The 10,203-nt window shown below is 35.4% G+C and overlaps 1 non-coding gene across 1 annotated transcript; it reads right to left on the bottom strand.

The window, feature by feature from the left end:
- Nucleotides 1–6,942: 6,942 nt before the first annotated feature.
- CBG28992 lies at nucleotides 6,943–7,014 on the bottom strand. The gene has a single exon. It is a non-coding gene (tRNA).
- Nucleotides 7,015–10,203: the final 3,189 nt, after the last annotated feature.

Below are 10,203 nucleotides of genomic sequence, written 5' to 3'. Positions count from 1 at the left end.
GAAAGACATCAAAAATTGGTCTACTAACAAATTGTTTATCATAATATCAGCTACATTTTATCAGTTGATCACTTTTTGATATCTCTTATAGGAACCAAGATAGAACAACTCAAAGTTAAAGGCCCGCCTTTTTTATAAAATAGCGTTAGCTCTGAATGGGGTTGAAATTCGAGTTGACCGACTTTAGGCCAATTTATCTCGGCTCCTTCAAGAAATATCGAAAAGTAGTCAAATAGTAAAATATTGGTGATAATATGATCAACGTTTCATCAATCGACAATTTTTTGATATCTCTTACAGTAACCATGATATCCTAGGTCAAAGTTAGAGGTAAAGAAGCTCACTAGAAAAATGAAATCCAACTTTGACTTAGTTTATCTTGGTTACTGTTAAAGACATCAAAAAGTGACTAACTAATAAAATGTTAATGATAATATGATAAACATTTTATTAGTTGACAACTTTTTGATATCTGGTATGGGTAGTGCGTTGCTTAAATCTTATCCAAACGCAACATTTGGAATCAAGCAAAAAAAAAACAGTTCTCTCATACAAAGCTAAGTTCCTCCTCCCCCTCCTTCTCTCTCCGAATTGCCCTGCCAACCTTTTTCATCCCCTGACCATTCAACTAGCCACCTCTCCCCCTAGGTGTCCTCTCCTCCTCCCATTATCCCCCCTTCCGAAATTCTGCATCATCTGAAAACCGGTCCCAGCCCCCCTAGCACCTAGCCTCTCCGATCGTTTCGCGGTGAAGCTTTGCACTCTTGTATGTGTTGTCTCTATTCCCTTCAGTTCCTCTTTTCTGGAAAACTGTATTTGTTTTGCCACGTGGCGCCTGCGAAAAAAAAACGGGTGCTGCCGATGGGATTGGTGGTGGGGGGTCAAAAGTACACACAGAAAATAAAATTTCCGGTTGTTTTTACGGAGGCAATGTTTGACCTATTGGGTGGCAATTTGACCTCTTTTTTTGTTGTCACCCCTAGGGAAAAGGGAATGAACTTTTGTGATCTAGAGGGGCTAGGCTTACTGTAGCTTTTTGGACTAGCTTTTAGACTTGGGACTAGATTTTTTGGCTTACTGTAGCAGTTTGGGCTAGCGCCTAGGCTATAAACTAGTAGAATCAAATTCTAAGATTTTGAATTCTAGGAATTCTGGGATTGAAGAGAACCTTGATGGCTTAGGGCTAACCTGAAAGAACCTAATTCTGAAATTTATAGTTAACGTCGTACCTAAATAGCTTAAGGCTAACCATTAAGGATCAATTTCTGGAAATTGAATTTTCGGGATTTTAGACTTTTCAAAGTATTGGAATTTTCTAAAGTCTTTATAATTCCATTCTTCTGAAATCTGGTGGTAAATTTGTAAAAATTGAATTTCTGGGATTTTTAATTTTCTTATTCTCGAAATTTCATTAAAATCCTTCATTTCCACTATCTTGAAATCTACTAACATCCTATTTTCTTAGCTGTTTTGTAGTTCGAATGTGTGTGTTTTTTTTCAAATTTTCTATAGTTTTTGTAATTGCTAATTTTTTGATCCTTCTAATCCAGAAAATCCTATTTCCCTCTACAGTAACCAACCCCTTCCCCTTCTTTCACTTCAACTGCGTAGCTACGGGCATATACCTCATTTGAATTAATGTATCTCGGTTACTGTGATAGATATCAAAATTTTGTTAATTAATAAAATGTTTATCATTTCATCAGCAACATTTTATTAGTCAACCACTTTTTGATATCTCTTACAGTAACCGAGATAAATTGGGTTGAAAGTTGGATTAGCAGAGTTTATGTAGTTTTAACTTTGACCCAGCTTATCTCGGTTCCTTTGAAAGTTATCAAAAAGTTGTCAACTAATAAAACATTTGCCCTTTTATCAGCTATATTTTATCAATTGACTACTTTTTGATATCTCTCATAAGAACTGAGATAAATTGGCTGAAACTATTCCAATTTTCAAAATTTTCAAAAAATCCCGTTCTTTCTCAAACCCTTTTTATCCTAACCAAAAAAAGTAGCGAACAAGAAACATTCATATCTATATTCCCGTTCGCTTCTTCTTCTTCATCTTCTTCTTCTCGGCTAACGTATCCTGTCCTTCTTCTTCTCCCGAAAGGAAGAAGAAGAAGATAAGAGTGAAAGCATCGTCGATCCTCCTATTAGCCCTTAGCCTCTCCTCTTCTCTTCTATTGTTACTGTCTGGACTGGTATTATTCTATGGAAAAGAAGGAGAAGAATGGAAGAAGATTGGAATATCTGATTTTTAAGATTTTCGAGGGAAGGGTGCCAAAGTTTGATATTGCCATAAGATATAGGTAACATAAAGGTAGACTCAGGTGGCCTAGAAATCCAAAATTAGAACTTCAAACTTGATTTTCTGATTTTAGCAAGTCAAGAGCTTTAAAATGAGTATAAACATGACCATATTTGGGTGAAGTTCAATTTTACGGATTTTGGTGCCAAAAATCACCAAAAGTGTAATACATATGACCGTAACTTGGCTCAAAACCGAAATTCCTTAAATTTTATTTCAGATGCTCGTTTATTAAGTTAAACGCTTCAAAATAAGTATAAACACAACCATATTTAGTTGAAATTCAATTTTTACATTTTTATGCCAAAAATCACAAAAACTGTATTTTGACCGTAACTTTACTCAAAATCAATATTTTCCAGAACTGCACGCAGTTTTGAGTTTACCTTGTTTAGAGCTTTAAAATAAGTATAAACACGACTAGGTTCCGCCTATTCTCATTTTTCCGACGCGTCGCGGTCGTGCGTCGCGTGCGCCAACTGGAAAGCTTAAAATGGGCGCAGCCTAGCCGTGTTTGGGCTCATTTTGAAACGCTCGACTTGCTAAATTGGAATTTCAGTATATTTTAAGACACAAATGTCCATAATTCGAGTGAAATCTAATTTTTCCTATTTTGGTGTATCCGTGTAGCTCGAAAGTGTAAATTGACCGTAACTAGGCTCAAAATCAATATTTTCTGAAAATTCAAACAGTTTCAAGTTTGACTTGTTTAGAGCTTCAAAATGAGTATAAACACGACTAGTTTCCGCCCACTTTCATTTTTCCGACGCGTCGCGGTCGTGCGTCGCGTGCCCTAAATCGAAATTTCTAGAATTTTTTCGGTAGTTTCCCGATTTTGCAAATATTTTCCCAATAACCTCAAACCGCGTGTTGACCAAAATTTTTAACAAATTACAAAATTTCTATTATCCTCCGGCTTACTCGTAGGGATTTTAGGGGATTTCTAGCTCAAAACGAGAAACGAGTAAATTGGAGAAATTTGTCATTAACTCATATTTTTTTTCAATTTCTTCATATAAATCCTTGATTATCCTATGGCATTCTTATCTCGCTGTCGGGGGCAGAGTGATCCTTTGGGCGAGGGAGGGAGTTTAAGAGGATTGCGAAGACGGTTATCTCTAGATTTTCAGCCAACCAGTTGATCATTTTCGACAAAATTGTTATTTTCAGTTATTGGAAGTTATTAAAAATGGCTGAAAATTCGGAAAATTGCTAGCTAGAACACCTAAAATGCCAAAAAGTAGAACCTGGATCACTTAGCTCAGCCGGGCCACATAAATTTAATCTAGTCTATCTCGGTTACTGTAAGAGATATCAAAAAGTAGTAAACTAACAAAATGTTGAGCATAAAATTCTACACATTTTATCATTTTGCAAAATTTTGATATCTCTCACAGTAACCCAGATAAGCAGGGTTAAAGCTAACGAAATAAAACCACACCCCCCCCCTTCAACTTTGACCCAATTTATCTAGTTTCCTGTAAGAGATATAAAAAATCCGTTAACTAATACAAAGTTAGTCATAAAATTTCACACTTTTAACAAAAAAAAAAGAAATATGTTGGGTCAAAATTGGCTGATTGGTCAGCGGCGGCCAAACGACTCCCTAGGTGGTGACAGCCTTGGTTTGGGCAAGATTTGGGCAAAACTTGCCCATAATATGGCCAAAATGACATTTTCAGACTTTTCAGTTTGAAATTCAAATTTACCGTAAAATTTGCAACCCAATTTTCATTTGTTTGGATAATTTTGATTTTTTGAGAATTTTTTAAAAATCCAAAACAATTTTTTTTTCATTCATATTCATCTCAGTTTCTGGAAAAGCTATTAAAAAGGTTTCAACTAACAAAATGTTGAGCATAAAATTTTACACATTTTATTAGTTGACAAAATTTTGATAACTCTTACAGTAACCCAGATAAGTCGGCTTTTCAGGGCGCGGCTCCCCCTTTAACCGCGTAACTCAAGGTATATACAACTTTTGAGCTCAATCTCGTTTTTTCTTCGTTAGATATCAAAAAGTTTTTTACTAACAAGATGTTGAGCATAAAATTTTTTGCCATAGGAAGGGGGGGAAGGGGTTACGATCCCTAAGCTACTACTGTCCTTTGAGCTTGAATATCTAGCTTGCTATTAAATGTATTAAAAAGTAGCGAACTAATGAAATGTTCAGCATAACTTCAACAGTATTTTTGTAGTTAACAAATTTCTTGTACCTCTTACAGTAACCCAGCTAGACTTAGTCAAAGTTGACAAAGCTTCCTGACCCCTTTAGCTAATCAATTTCCAAAACTATACAGTCTCCGCCCAAATTAAAAGCATGCAAAATTGTTTCATGTATATTATTTTCTCTTTGTACAAATACACATATTAACATATCAATAATGCCCTTCATACCGGTCACTCGGGAATCTCTCGTCTCTCTCTCGATTTCCCACACTATTTCTCTCTGCTCTCTCTCTCTCTCTCTTAAACTGACCGGAGTGACTGCGTGTTTCAACCTGAAACCGACTTCATTGTCTCTCTTTTTCACAGTTGGTCATTTTTATATTATATACACTTTTCCCCCGATAAGAGAGAGAGAGAGAGTTGTTTGTCCTGCCCTCCAGGAATTTTGTACATTTCCAAAAAAATTGTACTATTACTCTTAAAATGTTCCCCTCTGAACCTTCTAGTATTCCAATGGACCTTCATTTTCCAGAAAGTTCCATTCCGCCTACAAACAGCCTATTCCTACACAACGAGACGACAGAACGGAATCAAACTTGGAGCAATATGGTAAGGTCCAGTCCTAAAAATGCCAAAAATTGAATTTGTCCAAATATGGCCAATATGGGGCTCAAAATTTTGGAAATTTTATGTGAAATTCAAAAATCTAAGTTTCATACCTCAAAAATCTGGTTTGACCTAGTTTTAGGCTTTTTTCCGATTAGACAGTCCAACAGCCTGAAAATCACAGTTTTCTGAAGTAGGTCAATATGGGGCTCAAAACTTTGGAAATGTTATAGAGATCCCGAATTTTTTAGTTGCAGTCTACAAAAATCTAATTTTGACCTAGTTTGGCGGACCCCAATAGGCTGACCCCAGTGAATTCCCACAGGCTGGCCTAAAAATCAAAGTTCCCCAAAATAGGTCAATATGGAAGTCAAAATTTTAGAAATTTTATGGGAAATTTGAATTTCCAAGTTATAGACCTCAAAAATTTAGTTGGACTATGTTTTCAGGCTTTTTCAGGGTACCCAAGGCCCAAATTTCAAATTTCCCGAAATAGGCCATTATGGGGCTCAAAATTTCACAAATTTTACGAGTAATATGGATTTTCAGGTTTCAGACCTAAAAAATCTTATTTGACCTAGTTTGGTGAACCCCCATAGGCTGGCCCCAGTGGACTCTCACAGGCTGGCCTAAAAACCAAAGTTTAATGAAGTAGGTCAATATGGGGCTCAAAATTTTGGAGATTTTAAGAGAAATTTGAATTTTCTAGTTGCAGTCTACGAAAACCTAACTTTGACTTATTTTTGGCCTTTTTACAATTATAGGTGACGGCCCAAAGGCCCGAAAATCACATTTTTCCGAAATAGGTCAATGTGGGGCTCAAAATTTTGGAAACTTTATGGGAAATTTGAATTTTTAAGTTTCAGACCGCAAAAATCTAATCAGGCCCATGTTTTCAGGCTTTGTAGGCCGTATTAGGCCCAAATTTCAACTTTCACCAAACAAGACCGAATTTGGGCTCAAAATGTCAGAAATTTTATGTAGATTCTGAATTTAGCCATTTTGAAATTTGAAACCAAAGTTTTCGGCTGAAAATTTTAGATTTTCAGTTTCGAAAATAATTTTTTCAACCAATAATCACTGGCCTTGTTTTTTGTCCCAAAAAATCTAAATCTTAAATCTTAAAATCCCAGATTTAGGAAAAAATTCTAAATATTTTTTTTTCGCTCTGATCAGTGATGAAATCCTTGAGGATAATCAGTTGCTGATAAGAACTTAGCCAAAGGGGTTAACTGTTAAAATTTTCTAGATTTTTCTAGATTTCCGAGATTTTGGGTCGGATTTTTGGGTAAAATATTTTTTCCAATCAAGGTAATAGTATAGGCTTAACTCTGGTTGAAAATCTGAAAGTCTTAAAAAAGCTGAAATTTGAAAAAAAATTTTTTTTGGGATCAAAAATCTGAAGCCCTTCAAAACTGGTCAAGTTTGGGCTCAAAATGATGCTCACAACCTCCTAAATCCGAATTTCGAGTTTTTTTCCTTAAAATCTCTGACATTCCAGACGCTGGGTGACTCTTGCTCCGTGGAGCAGCCCCCTCCGCCACCCATCGATTTCACGCGGTCCCTGTCAATCAAGCAGGAGCAGAATATGATTCCATCGGCGCCAGGTACCCCTGAAATCGTTAAAATTAAGAAAAAAAACCTTGAAAAATCCAATTTCAGGCACCCCAACAGCGTTCCAACCGCCACAACCCAGCATTCAACAGAATATTTTCAATCCAGCACTAATGGCAGCCCAATTAAATGTGTTTAGCAATCCCCAATTGATGGCTATGATGCAGGTAAGCACTAAAAATCACTTTGGAACTCATTTCTAATAACACAACTAAAAGCAAAAAAGTTTAAAAAAGAAACTTCCCATGCCGGGAATCGAACCCGGGCCGCGTGGGTGAAAACCACGAATCCTAACCACTAGACCACATGGGAGGACGAGAGGGAGGGTGGTGGTAATCGTATAGGAGACGGCGAGCCGCGGGAGGCGAAGAGGGGATGGGGAGGGGGGAAGAGGAGTGTGTGTATTAAAAATTTTGGGGAGAGGTGGAAAAGGAAAATGGAAAAAAAGGGAAAAAGATAGTATCCCATTCCCCTAAAGTGTACTAAAACTGACCTTGATGATTAAGAAGGTCATCTCCCACTCCACTTGATAACCTTTTCGCGCCTTTTCTTGCAAAATAAAATCCCAAACTCTAAAATTTCGACATTGTACCAAATTAAGGCCTATTTTCAGACTTTTTTTAGCCTAAAATTGTTGATTTCCAATTTTTCAGGCCGCCCGAACTCCACTAATGCCTCATCCCGGTGTGGTAACCGCACCAATGATGCCCAACATCCTGCAACAGTTGAATGCTTTGAGAAATGTTCAGGTGAGCTTGAAAAGCTTGATTTGAGCCATAAATAGCTAGGAAATATTGAGATGTATGTCAAAAATTGAAAAAAGCAGAGAATTTCATCTGGAAAAAGTAAAAAAATTGGGAAAATTGGGCTATTTGAGCCATTTTAAGCCAAATTACGCCTAAATAGGCTTATTTAGATCAGTGGCCTAGAAAATGTCATTTCTAGGCCACCAAACCCCTCAAAATTATATTTTTGTATTCTTCACAAAAAACCAAAGAATATGACTCCTAAAAGTTTCGAACCCCGACCCCCAAAACTACCAGTCGCGCCTCTTACCCACTGCGCCACCCCTCTGCCACCGAGCTACCGGATTGCTAAGAATGTAGGCAAAATGGGGCTCAAAATTTCAGGAATTTCATGGCGATTTCAAATCTGAAAGTTAAATTTGGTTTGGTTCAGTGGTTTTCGAGAAACTTTGATTTTTTAAATTTTTCAAAAATGAATAAAAAAACATTTTCCATGTTTTTTTCTGATTTCAGGGTCAGTCTTGCGCGCTCGTCTCTCATTTTTTGAAAACTGGTTTTTCTCTTTCTATCTCTTCAATTCTCGCTGATCCTCCTTTTTAGGCTCCGCCCACATTTTCTGACAACCCCAGGTGACCTCTACCCCGCGCAGTTTTTTTTCTGGCAACATGCCAAGATTAATGACATTTCTCTCTTTTTTCTCTGATTTCTCTCTTCCTATTGGAAATACCAACCGACCGGTCATCACATCATTTTTTCCTGAAAAAAAGGAATTTCGTCATTTTTTTTTTTTTTGGAATTTTTGGAATATATTTTTGGAATTGCGTTTCTGTGAAAACTTGAACTTGAATAGTTTTAAAACTTAAATATTTGAATTTATCGCAAAAATTCCAACATTTTAAGCCTAAATTTGACCTATTTTGAGCTAATTTTGAGTTTTTCTAATTTTTGAAAATTTTGGAATCAAAATACCAAAATTTTCCCAAAAAAATATTTTTTGAAATATTTTTAAAAATTACCCAAAACTACTCCTAGGCTAATTTTTATTCTTAAAATCGATTTTTTACACTATTTTTAACCCTAGACCCTTGTTTTCGCACTATTTTCGACCAAAAACCACTCATTCCTCTATTGACTGCTCTAACGACTAACCTTTGCGTTAAATGGTATAGATCTCTTCAAAAGTTCGCCAAAATCATTTCTAGGCTCATTTTTATTGTTAAAATCGAATTTTTCATCAAATTTTGATCTAGATACATTGTTTTCGCACTGTTTTTGACCTAAAATCATTTCTTCCTCCCATTCACTGCCGTATCACTTCTAACGACTAACCTTTGCGCTATATGGTATACAGCTTTCAAAGGTTGCCCAAAATCAATCCTATGCTAGTTTTTGGTTTAAAATTCTATTTTTGCACTATTTTTCACCTCAGAACCTTGTTTTTGCCCTATTTTCGACCAAAAACCCATTTTCCCCCGCTCTACTGCTCTATTACGTTCTATGACTGACCTTTGGGGGAGTTGGCCGTCTCCAGGTCGCCAATTCTGCCCCTCTTATCAGTGTTTTAAACTCTTTTTCTATATATTTTCACCCTTTTCTTTTTTTTCCTTATTCCAAACTGACGTCAAACGGTCGGAGACCGAAAATTTGTTGAAAACTTTTTTTTTTCTTGGTTTTCCTAGATTTTTCAGACCTAATCAGCTGATATAGGTGATAGTTAGAATTGAGCAATCGTGCGAAAATGTTAGATTTAGCCAAACACTCCAAAGAATCAAGAAAAAATTTTCCAAAAAAATTTTCAAGTGTCACCCATAAATTGCTCATCCTAGGCAAAAAAAGAGCAAAGTTCTCTTTTTTTTGGAATCCTTTTTTTTTAATCCCATCGAGCTTTTTTTATGTTTGAAAAAGGTCAAACATCTGTGGTTTAGTGACCTTTGAGTCTGAAAATGGCTGAAAATTTGGCTGAAAATTTATTTTCTTTAATTTTCATTGAATTTCCAACATTTTGAACCCGAATTTGCCATATATGGGAATTTTTGAAAAATTTAGAAAAAAAATTCAGAAATTCAGAAATTCTGAAATTTAGAAATTCAGAAATTCAGAAATTCAGAAATTCAGAAATTCAGAAATTCAGAAATTCCAAAATTCGGAAATTCAGAAATTCAGAAATTCAGAAATTCAGAAATTCTGAAATTCTGAAATTCTGAAATTCTGAATTTCTGAAATTCTGAAATTCTGAAATTCAGAAATTCTGAAATTCTGAAATTCTGAAATTCTGAAATTCAGAAATTCAGAAATTCAGAAATTCAGAAATTCAGAAATTCAGAAATTCAGAAATTTAGAAATTCAGAAATTCAGAAATTCCAAAATTCGGAAATTCAGAAATTCAGAAATTCAGAAATTCAGAAATTCAGAAATTCCAAAATTCGGAAATTCAGAAATTCAGAAATTCAGAAATTCAGAAATTCAGAAATTCTGAAATTCTGAAATTCTGAATTTCTGAAATTCTGAAATTCTGAAATTCAGAAATTCTGAAATTCTGAAATTCTGAAATTCTGAAATTCAGAAATTCAGAAATTCAGAAATTCAGAAATTCAGAAATTCAGAAATTCAGAAATTCAGAAATTTAGAAATTCAGAAATTCAGAAATTCCAAAATTCGGAAATTCAGAAATTCAGAAATTCCGAAATTCAGAAATTCAGAAATTCAGAAATTCAGAAATTCATAAGTTCAGAAATTCAGAAATTCAGAAATTCAG

The sequence above is a fragment of the Caenorhabditis briggsae genome (assembly GCF_000004555.2).
Source record: "Caenorhabditis briggsae complete genome, chrIV, whole genome shotgun sequence".
NCBI lineage: Eukaryota > Metazoa > Nematoda > Chromadorea > Rhabditida > Rhabditidae > Caenorhabditis > Caenorhabditis briggsae.
Note: the sequence above shows the minus strand (reverse complement) of the source record. Positions and strands in the feature narration are given on the sequence as shown.